This window comes from Anticarsia gemmatalis, chromosome 5 (assembly GCF_050436995.1).
Source record: "Anticarsia gemmatalis isolate Benzon Research Colony breed Stoneville strain chromosome 5, ilAntGemm2 primary, whole genome shotgun sequence".
NCBI classification, from domain to species: Eukaryota; Metazoa; Arthropoda; class Insecta; order Lepidoptera; family Erebidae; genus Anticarsia; species Anticarsia gemmatalis.
In genome coordinates, this window is record NC_134749.1 from 10393751 (window position 1) to 10414948 (window position 21198).

Consider the following 21198-nt stretch of genomic DNA (forward strand, 5'->3'; position numbering starts at 1 on the left):
GAAACACGGTGGAACTAGATATGTGTAAGATGGTCACCCATCCACAGAACAAACTCGGCAAGCGTAGCTTAATCTCAGGGATCGATTCGCGCGGCTTTTGTTAAATCACGATATACTTTACAGTTTATAAATCAGCCTGATTCATTTTGCTACTTAAACTAAGATTGTCAGTCTATTAAAGCATAAACTACAATCTTGTTCTCAGATTATGAAACAGTACGTCGTCCTATCCTGGTTAGACTGCCAATCATCTGACGGATTGCCAAACAACAAACCGTTATAATAGCTCAAAATTATCAATCACGGACCAAACTATCTGTCGAGTCTGCTATCTGAGATAGGCCATTATTACATGAAGTATATTATCGATAGATTACGGTACAGGTTCTCAGTATTTCTATGTTTATCTCGACGATTTGTGAGCTACGACTATATCTTACATCGGACTGCTTTACTAGATGTCCGGTGTTATTTGAACGCGTGAAATATTGTGATTGTTCCGTATTCTACCTCAATTGCTATCGTTTTATTTATTCGTGTTTTTTCTGTGTATATATTTTCAGTTTGTTTTTTATCCTGTTTTATATTTTGTTTTTATATAAAGGTGAACTGTTGTCGAATATTTTGCTTGCTTTCCTTCCAGAAATTTAATTTAAAATATGGTAATATTGCAGAAATACGTAATCCGTGTATAGAACATATTTGGAAGGAGCGTTTTCCTCAATAGACGCCTCGGAAATTTCGAAGTATAAACAAGCCTCATTTCCTTTATCTCGGTGTATCTCGAATTCCTAATAAACCGTGTAAAATATGTTCGTCTTATGTAAAATGAGAAGTTTTTGTAATGAAGATATTTTAAGTAACATTATCTTAATAGGTCCTTTGAATTTAAACCTTAATCGTGGCGGTCGTGTTCCCATGGATAGGGTTTCTTATCCAAAGATTAAGACATTAGAATGTATCCATATCTTTATTATAATCTATACGTCGGACAGAGCGCGCTATTAAGCCTGACATTGTATAATACTATGTTCAGAAATTCCGCGCGCTCTATTCCACGTAGACTTCCAAAGGCGTAGACCAGTTTTGTAATCGTTATTTAATAGCTATTGTTGGCTATGTTGGTTTAAGAATTCCACCTATTTTAAAGCCGAACTGTTGTATATTATAGAATACCAGTTTTTTATTTAGTTTGTTTAATATTAGATATGAATTTATAATGCATATCTTGAGTGTCAAGATGGTTAATGGGATTCTATGTGTCATAAAAATACATATTTGTCTATTTTGTTGCAGATCGTTTTGGAGATTAAGCTACAAAACTAGCCAAACGGGTCCGAGGTAGGTCAATGGTCAAAGAATTATTATTTAGGCACGGTGCCCGATACCTAGTTGGCAAACTGCTCGGACTACACGATAACTGCTGCTATACGAAGCGAAACCCAGTCAAAAATGCATTATGAAAACTCCTACACCAAATAATCAACTACAAGTTTTGTTTGGGACTAGACTAAGTTTACCAATGTCCCATAAATAGAGAGCTATATTATCTGCCCTGTCATAAATTGAACAGTAAGGCAACAGTGCAGCACATAAATGATTTTATATCAAAGAATCCATCACCAAATGGGCCCCTAATCATGTCACAATACACCAAAACCTAGAAATTGTTGGACAAACTGCTTACATAAATAATAGAAACTGAAGGTTTTTAAAGGTGAAGTGACATTGAAAAAACTCTTTTATTAAGTAACAGTCACAATCTAACCATTTCTGATAGTTTAAGCCGTATGTTCTGATTTCTGCATTCTACGCAAGGGCAGTTGGAGCTCAAATACCCATACCCCCATACTGTGGGCTGTCGGCCGCGGCGTTTATATGCAAAAGCCTGTCTACATTGCTGCCACACTACAGACTAAACAATTCTCACTACCTATTAGGCCAGCAGCCAAAATGTCTTTGTCGGAATTAGTGAACTTTTCCATTCTGTTTAAAGTTTGGAGAACCAAATTGCTTTTTCGAAACTACTTTTAGATATGTTGGAAATCATATGGAGAGACTTCCCGAATTGTATGTATGTTTGCTACAACTTTAAAATGAATACGAAATACGAGTGGTGGTTATAGTTTGGTTTATGAAATTGTGGACGAGTTGCGAATGTGAAATATTTATGTTGAAGTTTGGATTTTCGGATTTCGATTTAAATATTTTCGGGGTAAAATATATTTCGACAGAAAGAAAAAGTATGTTGCGTGTGGTTTTATGTTGGTTTATATTTTATAAGGTTATCGATCTGCATATTTCATTACAACTTTTAATAGGTACCTATTTTTTTTTTGTCAGCAAAATTACAAACTCAGAATTATTATGAATAATCTTGTGTAGTTTCAAAACAAGCTGGCTGTATCATATAGGCTACCGTCAGCTGCATAGGCCTGCGGGTCATTGAAGCTCAAAATTCCATTTTTATTTTCTCCGCCAGCCGCGAATCTTGTATGCAAGGCTCTAAACGAAGTTGTCGGCCTAAAGTTACTTTTGCGGATTACACAAAAAAAAATTAAAGAGCTCGAACGTACTTACCTATAAAGTCTTTATCATTTGCTTACAATTTCATACACTCGTACAGTTACATTCCTTATCAAGAAAAGATTACAAAGTATTCCCTTGACATATGGATCAAAATAAGATATTATTGTGGGAGTATAAAATAGGTCATATAACAATGCATATCAGGACAATAGGTCAGGAATGATTGATGGCTTGCATTACACATCATTATCTAGAGTCATTGACCTCTATGACAAATGCTTGTTGTTAATGAGTGATGATAATTACTCTTCACTTTGATTGCTTTTGTTAACAAGTAAGTAGTAATTATAACATCACTTTTGACAAAGAAAAAACCTTCCATCAAATAGGCACAGTGTGATGTCATAGTTTTCAAAATACCTAATTATTGTCCGCAATTTCGTCCATGTGATAAGATTTCCCGGCGAAAATAATTGTCAATGTCCTCTACCCACGATACCCACGATTTGCCCGTATAGGAATATTTTCTGCAGTAAGAGGTATCTTGTGTATAAATTGAGGTTATAAATCATGTGTGCCAATATTTATCAAAATTAATTTAGTAGTTTTGCGGTAAAGAGTAACGGACGTACATGTGCCCGTAAATGGCAATAGGCTCGCCTCCTATAATGTGGGACTTAAATTGTTAATAGCGAAATGTACATGTATTTTAAACACCTCCGCTTATACTTCAGATATAAAAGGCGTGATATTCTATATGTAGTAACGAACGTAACATATTTTATATTCTCACAAATTTTCATTCATTTTCATCTAAATTGTTAGCAGGATATAAAATAACTGGCTGTATTTTGTGTCCGTAATTTGTATGTTTCTAAAGTTTCCCGTGACACAAGGATCTTTTGTACAACCGGAGTTCTTTGTTTTCGAAATAAAAAGTGGGTTAAGCCTCTAAGCCTTTCGGCTTGTTTTTAACTACGTGTTAATTAACGACAATTAGGAGCGATATTTCAAGTCTTTTCTATGGGTGATAAAATTTGCAAACTAAACATTTTAAATAATACCTTAAGCCTGTGGTTATGCGTTGCGTTACATTTATAGAAACCGAAGTTTATCTTATGTTCTGAAGTCTAATCTTCAGCTCTAAGACTCTTAGACAATCCACAGCTTGGACTTCCTTCCTTTTAGGGTCAAATCGGGACCGCAAAAGATTTAAAATGCTAGCTAAACAAAACTGGTATCGTGACAGAAGAAATTAACACCAGAAAATTAATTAATCGTTAAGATACAAAGTTGCACGTTGCATCAATGTATGGAGGATTATGTTTTCCTATAAAAACGTTCATTATGGTTGTCGGACGCAAAATGTTATGTAGATTTTATAGAACCGTTTAATACACGATAAAATAGAAATCTTTAATGGTATATAGAGGTACGCAGTTTACCGCTCTAGCTGCTATCACAATTCCAAGCTTAACATGACAATTCATATCAATATCCTCAAAAAGATACAAATAACATACATTAAATTAAAAAATATATACCTCACCAGAAATCAGTCGATCGCCGCCGGTAATGAAAACTTTACTCTAAACTACTCTAACTTTACAAATTGCAAAAGAACCTTTGTACAATTCACTAAAAGCCATTCACAAGTAAAAAAGGATAAAGGAACAAACGTTAACTGCACATTTCATGTCACTTACACTCGAAATAATAATAACTGCACTCGAAATATCTTTGGTAAAAAAACACCCACATATTTTGCGCAAGTTTACCAAAATTAATTATTCCCTTTGAGATTTTCTGCAAGTGCGAGTGAAGAGGAAATTAATTTGCAGTACTAATTTTATTACCGTACTAACTTTTACTACCACTTGCATAGCACATTTTTTATGGATCTGCTTTAAATTTCGCAGATTTCATTCCCGTATTAGCAAATAGACGAAATCGGCAGCTGGAAATTGGTGATAAAATACTTTGTAACAAATCAAGCATTCTTGGCTACAGACTCCATACTTTAGGATCCTTCTTTCGAAACATACATGTGCCTATTTCTCATAGGGGTAGACATAGCCCAAAAAACGCCACTTGGTGCAATCCTTACGAACTTCCCTTGCTTCATTCACATCCATACATCTTTTTATACAGGACCGCCAGTTACGAGTACTAAGCACCTGACCTTTTCAAGAGATGGCCATCTCCAGGCTGCTGTATGTGATCTGAGTATGTCTTTATTAGGCGCCCCTTTCCGAAACTTATGATGCTGAATCTCTAGCAAGTAAGCATGTTAGCTAGTTCCGTAGAAAAAAAGTGGCGTGTTGCCTTGATTATCCAAATACAACCATCATTTGTCCACACTAACAAAACATACGACGTTGATGACATTATGTCCAATCATTTGTCACTTTGTGAGACTAACTCAATAGCAACAGCTTTTGATAATACAACATTAAGCTACACTCCTTTTGTTATAACCTTGATATATTAGAAAATAGACAGTCTTTGACATCGTAGATCAAGTTAAAACGGCTATCAACAGCTTAGACTGGCTTTGAGGGGATTGACCACAGAATCTCCCACAAACTGCATAGGTATTTTATCGCAGCTGCAGGGCATAAGCCGCAAAGGATTTGAACGCAATATGTCTCGGTTCTTGGCTTCGACTGATGCTGGCCATCAATTTTAGAAATTCATTTCTCATTTATAAGGAGAAAGAATGATACTGGCTTTTTCATCCATATAAAGAAGGCTTCTATTAATTGCTATTTTTACGAAAAATACCCGCATAAATAGAGATTTTTTTAAAGTCTACTCCCGCACTTAGTATTGGTGTTATGTCGCAAAGACTTTTACAAACAACGGACACAAAGTACAACTAGACCCGTAACAATAATTCGTGGATCGCACAAATAATGGTTCCGTGTGGGAATCAACCCCACGACCTCCCGACGCAATGGTATCAGCGTGGTAACCAAAATCACTGCGCCACGGAGGCAGTCAAATTATTTTAATTCAGTTAATTTTATAGAAAACATGCAATTTTACTACGCTTTAATATCTCAAGAAATAGTATTAAATAATAACGTTTTTATCATTTAATTCTCGCATCATTCCTTGAAGAGAAATTAATATTTCTTAGAAATATTATACTACTTTACTCGTAATTGGTACCATTATCTCGCGGATGGAAAAGATAAGTCTTAGTCTTATTCTGATCTGAATGCAATTCAATTATTCCTTTTCTTTCTCTTTGCAAATTTGAAATCTCTGTATAATAATAAACGTTATACATGTTTATGATTCTTAAATACACATAGTTAACCCAAATTAATAGAATAGGTATCAGATATTTTTTCTTCGGAAAATCTTTTCGCGTGCACAAAGTCGCGGGCAGAACCTAGTCTTATTGTCGAACAGAGTTCCTCAAATATTTCACGAACCAGTTAACAACAAAACAACTGTCAATAAACTTGAAATGTTACTCAAAGCGAGTAAACCCTTCAAGTAAACTGTACAAGTTGTTCGCCACTCGAGTTATCTGCAAGTTCCCAACTCACCCCTCTTATCTCCAAGCTCTGATAACAAACTTCGACTGCAAGAATCCAACTGAAAAATGATTATTACTTTTCATTTCACTTGTTTTTGTAAAAGTCATGTTCATGAGTGGAAAAAAGGAGGGTTTAGGCATATAACCGACTATGCTTGTCCAATGCGTGTTGATGGGTGTGCAATAAGGTCTACTGACGCGACGCGGGGACGCCGCTGTTGATAGACTAGTGCCTGATTTTTGTGGCACATTTAGCGGTAGTTTATCTATTTAAACTGTCATTTTTATATGAGCTTAAACGCTATTGAATAGATAAACTACCGTTAAATGTACCTCAGAAACCGGTGGAGGTGCTCCTCTGCCGCCGTCCTAAGTTGGTATCCTGCGCTAACACCAACTCTTCCAAAAACTGGCCTTCTCGTACTTTCGATATGCAGTGGAAAGCTATGAGGGAGGCCTTTGCCCAGCAGTGGGACGATACGGACTCATAATAATAATTAGGTATTATTGTTTTTGTGATGAAAAGCAGTGATAGCCGAGTGGTTTAAGTTGGCACCTACCACGCAAGTGGTCGCAGGTTCGAATCCGAGGCAACACACCAATGACTTTTCGAAGTTATGTGTGTATTAGAAAGAATTATCACATGCTCCAACGGTGAAGGAAAACATCGTGAGGAAACCTTGCATGCCTAAAATTTGTTTAGAACATTTATTGAGGGCATGCAAAGTCCCCAACCCGCACTTGGCCAGCGTGGTGGACTCAAGGCCTAACCCCTCCCTCATTACGGGAGGAGACCCTTGCCCAGCAGTGGGACATAAATGGGTTAAATTTATATATTTATATTGTTTTTGTTGCTTTTATAACGTTAAATAGCTGTTGAAAATAACGATTACTTTAATGGCTTCTGTGAAAATAGTATTATAGGATTTATTTTATAATATTTTGATACTATAAATACTTTAAACGTATTTAATTTATGTGTTTATACGGCTTTATGTTAAACGGGTGTGAAACAAAATTATTGTTTTAATAAAATTATTCCGAGTAATGCAAATATTTTAGGCTGTAACAACATATTATTTATTTCAATAAGATATAGGCTAAAGAAACGCCTATAGTTTCTTAGTGCAACGTCCTACAACAAAGGCTTAATGTAGGTCGCGTTAGTGTGAACTAACAATAAATAAAGTGCTACAGACACGCGATTACAAGACTATAATGTCTAGACTGTTTTATGAGGGCGTGAATCATTTTGTTTCTACATCCTTGACGGTAGACCACTCTGTTTACCATAAACTGTGGTATAAAGCACGATAACTTGTGCATACATTGTCTTTAAGTGCTCATTCACGTTGACTCGCGGGCGCGGTGGCGGGCGCGGTCGCGAAATATCAAACATATGGCGATGTACCGAAGTGTTCACGTACAAACCGTTCGCGCGGTCTAAGTCGCGGGCGAGCTAGCGGCGTCGCGCGCGGCCCGCGTGGCGCGCTCGCGCCAATATCAAACGCTTGAAGATGTTCGTGTGTGTTCACGTCGAACTAGCGGTGGCGGGCGCGATTCACTCGCGATGTCAAGTAAGATCAACCAGTTTGAGCCAGTTTGAGCCAAACGCCCGCCTGGCGGCCAACGTGAACACAAATCGCCACGTCCCCGCGCTCGCGACCGCCACCGCGCCCGCGAGTTCCAACGTGAACAAGCACTAAGGCTTGCAGGGGCCGAAACAAGTTCCGAGGTCGAAAATACTGATTTTACTGACCAAAAATTCAAAAATACTGACCAAATACAGACCATTTCTAAACCGTTTCTCAGGTGAATGGTGTGAAATAACAAAAAATACAGTCGAATTGAGAAGTCAAAATCCTTTTTTTAAGACTGTTAAAAAGCTTATTTTCGGTTATTGGTCTCCACCATCCCCGTTGTCAACCAGCATCGCCTTTTTAATGTGTTAAAAAGCTTTGTTAATAAAGTTTTCAATCAGGTCTTAAGAATTTTCAATCAGGTCTTACGAGTTTTCAATCAGCTCTTACGAATTTTCAATCAGGTCTTAAGAATTTTCAATCAGGTCTTACGAATTTTCAATCAGGTCTTCAGAATTTTCAATCAGGTCTTACGAATTTTCAATCAGGTCTTAAGAATTTTCAATCAGGTCTTACGAATTTTCAATCAGGTCTTACGAAATTTCAATCAGGTCTTACGAGTTTTCAGTCAGCTCTTACGAGTTTTCAATCAGGTCTTAAGAATTTTCAATCAGGTCTTACGAATTTTCAATCAGGTCTTAAGAATTTTCAATCAGGTCTTACGAATTTTCAATCAGGTCTTAAGAATTTTCAATCGGGTCTTACGAATTTTCAATCAGGTCTTAAGAATTTTCAATCAGGTCTTAGGAATTTTCAATCAGGTCTTACGAAATTTCAATCAGGTCTTACGAAGTTTCGCAAAAGTGCGCAACGGCGCTAAAGAATTTTCACTTCAAAAATATTGATTTCAAAAAAATTGTAAATTTTAATTTGCTGTTCTATTGAAGTCATGTGATGCTTCAATACATGTATATGTTACTGGCCCGAACTGTGGTAAATCCTAAGATTATCCAGTATAACCTAAGATTTGCCAACTCTCAATGGTAAAAGTCCGAACAATTCTTTTATTTCGAACTTTTACCTCTATTCACTTGATGATGTCGAGATGTCGCCGGAGCCCCGCTTCGCGGGGTGCTTTTCTGCATTGCATTGCATTCCTGCTGGGTGGTTTAAAAAAAAATAACGACATAGGCTGAGGTGGGAGCTTCGCTTCGCTCGCTCCCACCTCAGCCTTCTAACCTAACTTACCCATGTCGCTTTGCCCAAAACTCCTTCTTTATAACTATGTTACGGTATATAATTATACCGTTACATAGTTATGAAGAAGGAGTTTTGTATATACTGTATATGTTACAGTTTTTAAACTCCGGCTTGTTCGGACTTTTACCATTGAGAGTTGGTAAATCTTAGGTTTTACCTTAAAATCTTAGGATTTACCACTGTTCGGGCTTTTATAGTAACATATTATATATATTACGTAGATCATCAACATAATAGCGAGCATCCAAAGCAGCCCTCTGATATGATTACTGGGCAAATCGAGAATGTAAGATTGGCCAACAGCAAAGGAAAACCAAAAAAAAACGTGTGTGAGTTTGGAAAAATACTGACAATACTGACCGATTTTCTAAAATACTGACTTTTACTGACCAGGTCCAAAAATACTGACTTTTACTGACTTTACTGACCTGTTTCGGCCCCTGGGCTTGCTACACACATTCGGCTCGACATTCATCGACCTAGCCGGGCGGCAAAACCGAATATCTGTAGAATCTGTAGTGTAGATAAATTTTGCCGAACCGAATATGAATATAAAAAGTCATGAAAAAGTACTCTGTAGTCTATATTTCAAGATGCTCTTCTGATTCTGTATGGAATGACTATCTATGATAGTCGCTATGCGATACTTTATCTTGTAAAAAGTTGTATTATTTCATACATAATACTAAAAGCATTCCGTATTTGTCGTTCGAGGTTAATGGTCTTTTAGCCATCGATTTGAAAAAATATTACTTAATACTAACTTAAACATACTTCGCAATAAAGCTAAGATAAATAAAAGACACAACGTGTGCTCATTATCAACTAAAGAACAATTATATTGAACAATTCTATTCTTAAATTCTAAGAACTTGCAATACTATTCGCTATAACAATGACTGCAAAGATGTAGAGAGGTCAATTAAGTCGCACTTTTCAAAGACTTTCACTGACAATAACACTGCTTTTGTATCTAGATTCGGTCAAAAGCGACCATCACATTGTTAGAACATTAATGCCCGTTTTCTGAGTACATTTAGCGGTAGTTTATCTATTCTGTAGAGTTTTTTTTAATATAAGTTTAAACGCTATTGAATAGATAAACTACCGCAAAATGTACCTCAGAAACCGGGGGTTAGTCAGTTTAAAACCGTATTCATTTTGACGAAACCGTGGCCGGTGCAACCTAATCCGCCAGTCAGATATTTCAGAAATATAAGATACTTTTTTTTTATTATATACTTAGAAAAATATAAAGTGGCTTAGTGAAAAAGCATTAAATTACAGAGCAGGGGCTAATGACGTCACCTCGTCGTACATTTTCTACTATAACCTGACGTCATCATATTACTAATCATGCTACATGAATGTTTCGGAGTTATGTTTGGCTAATCCTTGTTTTATGTTCCAGACACATATACAAGATGTAGTTAGTAGTTAGGTAATAATCTTAAGCCTTTAGTAAACCGCCTAAAGTTTACAGACGTTCTAAATTTGTAGCTGCATTGACCGCAGACGGTCGCCCGAGTAATATCGTATGGAAGACTCGATTGGATTAAATTATAGTAGTTCTTCCAACAAATTATAAGTAATCAATTTGTGTAGGTACCATATATTTCTATAATTCTATCTTTATATAGCGATCCTTACCACCTTAAGAAATATAATATATTGAGTCGCAGAAATAAATCTAAAACTATCTTTGGATTATACAAATTTATATGCGATTCAAACCCCTGACTACTGTGTTTAAAGGACACGTCCATTTTAAAATAGGCATTCTAACTAGGTATATTCTAATCAAAATCAAAATCAAATCATTTATTCATATAGGTCAAATGTTGACACTTATGATAGTCAATGATACAGAGAGTGAATTTACCGCCAGTTCGGAAGGTAGGGCCAATGAGAAGAGCTGGCAAGAAACTCCAGGCCACTCTTTTTAATCGCCAATTAATTTTAACAATCTTTCTATTAGATATAAATTTTTGATGATGTAAGGAGCTGCTACCAACACTACCGAACACACATAGGTATAATATAAATAAATTAAATTAAATCAATATAAAGGTGCTAATAACATAACAAGTGTATTGGAAGCATGATGGGAGCATCTACCTAGATCATGATGGTATTGCAGTCATAAGAGGCATCTCAAGAGCATACTATGGCACAAGGAATTATATCGATTAATACTTATTTACTTAAAAAAAAATATTTGGCAAATTCACCACAACCAGGACGACCAGTCACCCCAAGCAGCACCCGTTCACGAGTATGATGCATGGACCAGCCATCACCCCCTTCGCACATATTAGAGGGAAGGGGGTGACCCGGCACACGACGCCGCCGCAAGCAATGACATTTTAGTGAGCATGACGAACCTTGGCATGTGGGAGCCCACCATATCTATCAAGAAAAGAAAACGAGTGCCACTGAGGCTTGTGTGATACCTCTCTGTTACAGAGTTAAAATCTAAAGATTAAGTATTAACAACTTATAAAAACAAGAAGCGTACAGAAATGCCTGTACAAATACGCTTTCAACAATAAATTCCTTTATCTGAATACAAATGAAAGGAAACAATCCACCGCACGGAGCTAATTAATAAACTTAAGCTTCCTTTAATATATGGCGTCAATTAGAAGTACGAACAAACAACAACGATGAATTTTAATCGTTGTAACTTTACTTTGTTGTATTCTCCTGTTTGCGAAGAAAATGTTTAACTTTTCAAATGGTTTTTAATAGGTTATGTTAATACTTTTCGTCTTTGGTTTAAACCACTTTTTGGACGAGAGATTTTTAAACTTCCGCGCGGAGTCGGCGACCAGGGTCAGTGCCGAAACGTCAAGCGATTTAAGTTTCAGTGCTTGTTAGTTGAGTGCTTCTAACGTAATGATTAAAGCCATAGATACTCCAATATTTATTCACAGATAATAGTTTCGAGTCTGGGTGCTTTGTGTGCGCTGCTTATTTGAAAAAGTCTCCGTGACAAAAATTTGGATTTGTAAAAAGCTGACATGTTAAAATTTAAGAACAATTGTCACAATACTGCTACTCTTCTTTCGTTTGGTCAGTCTTCCAACAATAAACTAGTTGTGCCAAAGGTGGGTCTTTCTTTCTTCAGCTATCGTTTACTGAGAGGTAATAAAAATTCTTTAAAGTTGCTAAAACAACTGACACATTCAACGAAACTATTTGTGTGCTATTAATCATCGGATGAAAAGTATAATATATATTATAGTTAACAAACACCACCAAGAGTTTAATAAGCAGAATTGACATCAGAAATATAAGCCTTTATTATTGAAACATAAAAACGTAATCACCTCGGGTCTCAATAAACCGAGATACCAATTTAATTCGGTACAATATTACTCCGGTTTTACGGTCGGTAAACTTCGGATTACAATCGTAAAGCCGTAGAAAAAATACGGAATGCACTTCAGCGCCACCTTGCGGAAATTTGTATTCATGATACGTAAAGGTTCGCTTGCATGGGATCAACGGTGAGGTCTTAGACGACTGATACTTAGATTAAAGTAGTCAGTGGATCTTTCCTGTATTTATAGGACTTTGGGAAGACATTTTTTGAAGGTACTTCTCTTAGATACTGTATCAAAATCTTTTCAATACACTCAGATAGAGTAGTGTTTACTAATGTTGTTGACAGTCTACAAAAAGTTAAACGCAAAGTTTCGTTTACTATTCAAGTTTTCAGTTTTCTAAAGTAGGTATTTATCTTTGAATTCGGAGTGAAATATCAAAATTTGTATTCTCAACAAATAACTTTTCAAGTTGAAACTTGTCACAAGTCAACTGTGACTGACTGCGAAACGTGACGTAGTTGCGCACTTTTCATAAATTTTTACATCAATTTTCTGAATGTCATTCAGTTGTCATAAAGTTGCTGATGTCTTTGATTCATACAAAAAAATGGACGCGGAATATACCGCAATTTACACATAAAATATATGATTTACTAAATATCTTGTTGTCTAAACATCTGCAAAAACACATAAGTGAAATTAGTACCACTGCACAATTAGTGACTGCGGAAAAAATATATATCAGCCAGTTTAACCAAAGTTAGCATTTCGTTAAGACAAGTACTTGACAAAATGCTAACTTTAACTTATACAATTACGTGTATAATTGTATGTATTTATAAACTCTTGTGGCATTCATGTCAGATTTTATTATATCCAAAAAGGCATGGACTCATGAGTTCGAATGAAAAGATATTTTCTAAAAAACAATTTTAATAGAAGCCTGAAAGCTAAGAACAATCTTAAAGTCTGCTTATGTCTGGACGCTGTCATTTTACAAGACGTAAAACGGTTAACGCAACTTCAAAACAAAGTGTGCTACAAGGAAAACCTTTTCACAATATTAGTTATGCATTTCCATACAAGTTAGAGTCCGTTTTCATTTGCAAGTTTCACCGTTTCAAATAGTTTATATTAAATTGTCGCTTACCGCTTTTGAAATCTCGAGAGGAATTGTAAATTATTTGCATGGATCTTATTTTTAAATTATCATTCCAAAGAAAAATGTTGTAATGAGAAATTATTTAAAGCTGATATAATTTTTTTACAAGAATAAAGATGCCTCTCTGAGTTATAATGAAAATATGAAAAATGTATTCATTAAGTAGCATGCATTTTCTTATTAAGAGGTGTAAAACAAAACAAAACGCTCGTCTATTTTAACACGGTAAAAAATATGCACTATTTGCTAGTCAATCGACCCGTTCCATTCCTTTTCTTAACACTTTGCAGAAAACAAAAATATCACTACAACAATACACATTTTTGTGTAATCTTTCAAATGAATAGTCGAGATAGTTCCTAACACAGCAATACCGTCGAATTCTCTCACTATGACAACGACTATATCAAATCCCACGAGGACCATTGGACGTCCGTACTTCAAACGCCTTACACGATAGACAAACTTTCTTTTATCAATTTTCCGTCTCGAAATATATAAACTTAGTATTTTCACAATCAATAATACCGTTTATTTCTATCTTTATTTGAAATGCGTTACACTAAAGTTAACCGTTAAAATAATGTCAATTTGTAACAGGTCATTTATATAAATAAATCGCAAAGTTTGTAAAATGTACAATTATAATACAACTCTAACGATTCGGCTTTCAATAAATAGATATCGTTCTTAAACTAATTTCTGATTACTTTTCACATTGACATAGCAAAATACTATAGAGCTACTACTTAATTTACTTAAAACATTTAGTCAAAACGTTTATAAAATACTACGCACTCTATTTCGATTAAGGCGCATCTAGATACTAACAACAACAAAGCAGGATCCTTAAACAGCCTAAAGTATATTTAATATTATTCCAAACTTGTGCAGTCAAAACGTTAATGAAATTTAAGCGTTGTCGGCACCAAATCGAGCGGCAAAGTGCCACACGTGTACTCCCTAAGTATCGTCTCCGATACCTTCATTATACCGGAGGAAACTGTATGAAATATCGCTTCGAAGGGGAAAACTGAATCTGCCGGCGACGATAACGATCACGCACACGGATTGGGAGCTTGAGTCACTTGTTGGCAAACATGTTGGAGCTGTTGGATAGTTATTTTAGTACAGAACAATTGAATGTTTTTTTTTAATCTGCAGGCATTCATAACTAAAATGCATTTGAATTTATTCCCTTATCCTAATTAGTAATTGAATGGTATTATAATAAAACTTTTAATGAATATAATTGGATGATTAATAACGGTAACTTAATTGACCGATTTAATGTAGAACTACCTTTTAAATTATTTCGAGTAAAGATTGTGTATCTGGCTGTCGTAATATTAGTTAGTTTGGTGTATTCATAAAGATGAATTTGTTCCGAGAACACATAAGTCGATACTGTCAGGGGCTTAGTAACTATGAATAAATTAGCGTTCGAATATATTGCAATAGTTATGCCTAAGGTAGGATGTAAACGATACCATCGTGGATACATAACGCTTACAGGCAAGATGAATTCAGTTACATTAATAGACAAACGATCGTATAATTTGTATCTCTTGGCGGGTCTGTGACAGTCGAATTATTGAATATATTAATCTTTCTTTCTTTTAAAACGACAACTCCCGCACTAAGAACTGCTTTTGTGTCGCGGGGACTTTCACAAACATACAAAGAACGGACATACAACCATTTGTGGACCGCACAAAATTAAATAATTGTGCCATGTGGGAATCGAACCCACGACCTTCTGACGCAATGGAAGCGGCGTGGCGACATTTTATATTGAGAATATTTCCGAGCGGAAAAATCTAGCGAAGCGAAATAAAACAATGGAAACAGTACGTTTAGGAAATACATACGTAACGTACATAATATCACGCTTGTTATACACAGGGTTATGGACTGAGATGTATAAAATTCACATTTTCTGTTCTATTAATAAACACACACAGTTTCAAAATTGATTCATAGTGACAAATCACTGCATAACTAATCAGAGTGTTCACGACATTTATCAGTAAAATAGAAAATATGATATTTACTAATAAATAAATCCTTTCAAAGAGGAACTAACGCATTTTAAGCAATGAGGGATCATTTCGTCAATTTCAGAATAATTCTTATGCTCGGTATTATTTCGAGCAGTGTGTCCGCAAACGATGTCCCGTTGCGATTACGACAGGAACAACTTGATAAAGGCATTAAAATATGCAAGTAACCGCCTCCGAAGCTCTTTATAACCGGCCATCTAATTAGTAGCGAAATTGTTAGCACAATGCAACCCTTCGCTATTATGAAGTAAATAACGACTTACTGTGTACACTTTGTTATGAAAATTGAGAAGATTCATTTAAAAAAATACATTTAAAACAGGTTAGAACAATTAATATTTTATAAGACATGTAAAATGCAATAAATCTTATTTTCTCACTATGCCGTTTATAATAGCCACTAAATTGTGAAAATCTAAGCAAAAGTTCCATTCGGGAAAAAAACTATAAATTACAAAAGGTTATATCAAATTTAGTGATACTGTGTTAACTAATTAGCCTTGTATGCTCACTGAATATCCTTTAATAATACAGCTTACTTTCTACAAATGTAATAAAATAATACCATTGTAATCCTAACATCACCTAGAAAGATCATCTCATTATACAAAAATACTCTTTACAAATACAATTACAAAGCCCCCGTCTTCAACTTACTACAAAAGCAATACCATATGGATATAAAACGTCTTCGATTCATAGTCCACCTTTGTATGGCTCTATACGGAGCCTAATCTTTAACTTGGATGTACGGCTGGCTGGATGCCAATAGGATTTTTTATGCGATCCTATTGCACTGAAATAGACGATACTTTATTCCATATTGTGGACTATACGTTAGTGCCGCTTGCTTCCAATGACTTTATACCACCTTGGGTCTTTTGGGAAGATGCACGTATGCATTTTTGATATTAGATACCTTAAATTGTCAGCTCTGAGAACACTTATTACGTTTTACTTTTGAACATGTTCTACATTTTTGGACAGTTTTCATTAGAGATATAAAGTTCATAGATCGGACAAAACGTTATTACATTATTTAGTCTTTAGCGAGAGTCTCTATTTAGTATGTAAAGCAAAAATTTGCCTGGTGTAAGTCAAGACTGCCTGACTCGTGGAAAATAGACGTGTAGTTGTCTATACTTAGCCCTTATTTCACCATCTCTAAATATCCAATAAATAGCAATTCAGACGATTTTTTTTTATTGAAACTGCCGTTCACATTTTAATGATAACATTCACTGAAGAATGCCAAAAAGTAGTTTGTGGGAGTGATAGCAAACGGTGTTATTTAGTCGCTGCTGTTTTCCCAGCTTTACAGGAAAGTCTCTAATATGTGCTTACCCCTACATGAAAAAGTCAGATTTTTAGTGTGAATGGTTGGAAGAGAGGAAAAAATAGCTTTCAAAAATTGCTTGCAAGATTTTAATTGTAAATGCAATGTTACCTGTACGTAATTTCTAAGTCGTAATTATTCTCAAAGCTTAATTAAACTGAGCCAATGTTAGTACGTTAATTACATAGCCACAGTTATTTATGCAAACACTCGTGTTGGTAAGTAAGTCTATTATCTAGTAAATTGGATGAAATGTAGGTTTTAGAATATACCAGAATATGCCACCTGTCCTCTACGCTTTATGAGAATATGCACCTAAAAGAGAGCTGTGTCAATGCATTACAAAATGTATGTGTGGAATGGACTTCATTATCTTTTAAGTACATCCACAGATGCAGGCTTAGTTAATCTTAAATACCTACTATTTCTCAATAAGTTGAGGAAAAAACCCTTATTTTTCATTGTTTGGCATTGCACTTTGGGTCAAATTTGCTTTATGACAAAATCTTGGACTTAGGCTCTAAACTACCGTTCTTTCTTTAAGCAGATCTTATTCCAGATATGTAACTACTTCACGAATACGGACATTATCTAGAATTTTGTTTGTTTGATATTAGTGGCTGATACTTTACTGATCTGAAAGCAAAAATTTCAAGACATCTAAGCATACATTCATAAAATTACGCTTTCTTCTCATAGGAGTAGACAGAAACCCGAAGACATCACCTTATAGGCTTTTCTTTGTTTCGTTAAAAGAAAAATTAAAAATATAGTCATAAGACTTACTGAAAATATCTGCCCTCATGTCTATCAATGTAATCGATTTTATATACTTACGAAAATGTTTTCAAAGATTGAATGCGTGTCGAATAATCTGGAAGACAATGTTCCTTTCATTCAAACTTTGTCATCGAACAAATTGCTTCCAAAACATCAAATCAAAACATTAATTGCAACGTTTGTTAAAACAACTTAAACCAATTAACTAATTAAGGGATCATGTCAAACGATTACAAATCGAGTGTAATAACGGTAGACGTTGACAAACGACATCTCAGCTGATGTTTAGACCGAGGGGTGTGGGGTTCGAGTCCCAGCTGCGCACAGATGCCCGGCTAATTGCTCGATCAATGTTATAAATTACTATTAGCTATGTAAACTAATTAGTTGGTCGTGTTGCTTTTTTAATGGAATTGATTTTGTGGTTGTTTGTTGGTGAATGGAAACTTTTTAGGAGATTGAATGCGATTGTGAAACGCAGTGTATTGTTACGTTTTAGTTAGATTGGACTATATTGTTAACAGGCCGACAATATGTCGATTCACTTGGCATTTTTACGAGTCGTATTGATATAGTTTTATTCTAAAATGTATTTTAAAGTAGCTTTCGAAATTATTCTTTTGACTTCCAAAATCAATATTAAGTTTAGGTTAACTGTTGGCGTAAAGGCTGTAAAGGAATATTATTTAATCCTACTAATGTTATACATGCTAAAGTTTGTTAGTATGGATGTATGTATGTTTGTTTGTTACTCTTTGTAAAGATACTACTGAACGGATTTTAATGAAACTTGATACACTGATTGCTTGATACATAGGATACTTTTTGCCCCGGAAAATCCTTTCACGCGGACCAAGTCGCAAGCAGAACTTAGTATTCTAATTAAAGTTGAATACTGTAAGTAAACTATAACACGGTTCTTGGCACTAACACAATATAATTTTTGAAATAATTTGAAAAGTTTATAATGAGAAGAAGGATGGCAGAAACTAAAGCAATTATTAGTGAGTAAAGTTTGTTAGTCTAGTATTAAAGTTTACGTACAAACTAGCACAAGAAACAATATGGAACATTTGTTCTAACATAGTTCTTAATTGAGAATGTAACATGGACTGTAAGTTGGTTTTTATTAGTTGTTTTTACTTTGCGTTTTAGTTTTTATGCAGGTTTCTAGAATAACAGTAAAGCAAATTGAATAAAAGTATGAACTGATTAAAACAATGCAAAATGATATGCTCTCTTTTTTCCTATAGACGTCTGACAACAAGATTTAAGAAAAATATTTCTGCTGTGAAGTTTTCTTACTCTATATGATATTAAACTTTTGTTGTATTACCGTATAGTACCTACTACTACTGCATACTGCCTTTGTGTTTTGACTTGGAGCATTCATAGAAAAATATTTTAAGCCAATACTGTTTCTGATTCTCAGAAAAATCGACAGCATCATTATCCAATTCCACGCACCAATACCTTATTCTACGATCCTCAAAAATAAATACCAATACAAGTAATTTCCAAAAGTATAATACAATTCAAAATTCCCATAAACAAAATTAGTTCACTCAAAAATTGGCCTCAAAGAAAAAAACACTTTATTCGGCGCGTTTCGTTAAAATCTGCGGCCAACTTTGACTGTGGAAGCGAAGGTAATGCCGCGTTGCGCTCTGAATATAATAAACTTGCCAATTTGTACCCGTGCCCCTGTACAGACGCTTCGATGTTAGGGCTTTTACATAAAATTTATCGAACCCTGTGGACTAAAAACTTATTTAAGAAAAATATTATAGTTTTTTAAGTTATTGGAGCATAATTTCAGCTTCCTCGATTGATACAGTACAAAATAAAATAGTTGATACTAAAATGTCTATTTTTATTTCAATAACAAGCTTGACAACTTATGTTTTTAACCGACAAAAATACCATGAAACGTGTAATTTTTAGACAGTACAGAATTTGGTTCAAATGATTCCCTTGACAGAGAATTTGTGCCGTCTCAAAATTCTTCCTTATTATAATGTTTGTTAGACCGTGCAATACAATTTGCATTCTCGGCTTACCCATCGTTGTGTGAACGAGCCCTTAACCCGCAGACCCCAGTGTTGCCCTACTCACACTTACACTGTATATTCTCCCAAAGTTTAACTAGGTGGAAATGTTTTGTTACTTTGAGTTATTTAGCCAACGGCAACAGGTGGATTGCGAGCATGGCAACACAAAGGAAACTTTTCCAACTTATAATCCCTTTATTGTTGTTTTGTTTTAGATTCACCTGTCAATTATGCTCTCCCTTCAATCGATATAAACAATAGGGTACTTATGCCCTCTCACGAGCCCCACGCGGCACCACCCGCGGTTTCTTTCACCATCATTTATAATGCTTAAATAAAAGCACTCCCAATAAATCATACTGCAGCTTTCTATTAAAATAAATCTTTATACAAAATCCCCCATTTTCTTAGAAGAAGACACCATAATTGAAATTTCCTTATGCTGCATAATATTTAAGATGTGTGAGTATAAATTGTCGGGGTGGTAGCGTGGCAACACAATGTCGGTCCTAATTAAGAATAGGGCATAGCAGCAGTAGTTAAAACGTAAGGTCTGCCAGAATGGGAATCTTCATATTATGCAAATTTCATAGATTATACTGTTCCTAATTTATTGAGGTACTAATTTGAGGCGCTGAAACGTACCGCCGTGTGAATTAATCACCTTTACGGCTTAAGTTTACGTCTAGTTGAAAGATTAAAGTCTTGTTGTTTGCATAATTTGCCGTTGTACGAGCGAAATGGCTGAGGACGACTTACGTATTTACATGATACGTATCTACGTTTAGGACGTAGTTACCTAATTCTAAATATAAGTTTATTTCAGTAGAAAATTATGGAATATAGCACTTTGAAACAAAATTTGTGATAACTAATATTATAGGTAAAATATTTTTTTCTAGGTCCTCAAAAAGCTTGAATGTTCAGCAAACGTTTAAAATACTAGTATCAGTAGTATTTAAGCAAAAATAGTTCATAGCTTGTCGACATCACGGATTAAAAATAACATTTTTCTTATTTGAAATAAAGGTTAATCAAAGCTTACTGTAAAATAACTGAAAAATAAAAACGAAAATTCAGAATCCAAATTATTAAAATTTTCACCATATTTTTTCATGTAAAAAATAAATAGTTCAATCAAGAGACGCCATGATACGAGAGCTCTATTAAAAATATTCATTCTGATTTGAAACAAAATGAATCGAGTCTGTTTTACGTGCGGAAATGAATAGTTTTCAATGTGATCGTTCGGAAATTGTACTAATAAATGAATTGAGTTATCATTGCAGCATACACAGCGTGGTGTAAAACAATCTAATTGAGAACGATCGCGACTTCGCAAACAATACAGGGTACTCGCTAATGTGGGATTGTGTTGCATTTTTAGACTGCGTACAGTCGATGACTAAGGTCTTAGGAATGCTGGCTTTTCCGGTACCTATAAAAAGAAAGAGATAGCACGATTTGTCTCTTCCCGGTGGATTCCTATGGAATTCTGTATATTTATAAGCCAAGGTACTGTCTATTAAATGGTCTGTGATTGGTACTCCTTGTT

At 35.0% G+C, this 21198-nt stretch overlaps 1 protein-coding gene across 4 annotated transcripts in view; it reads left to right on the forward strand.

Annotated features, from left to right (window-relative positions):
- stan (Protocadherin-like wing polarity protein stan) overlaps positions 1-21198 on the forward strand; it is a 203474-nt gene that overhangs the window by 87692 nt on the left and 94584 nt on the right. For all 4 annotated transcript variants that reach the window (XR_012959493.1, XR_012959494.1, XM_076114743.1 and 1 more), the window contains exon 3: positions 1297-1341. The gene's annotated coding sequence lies outside the window, so the exon portion shown is untranslated. The remainder of the gene's footprint in view (positions 1-1296; positions 1342-21198) is intronic.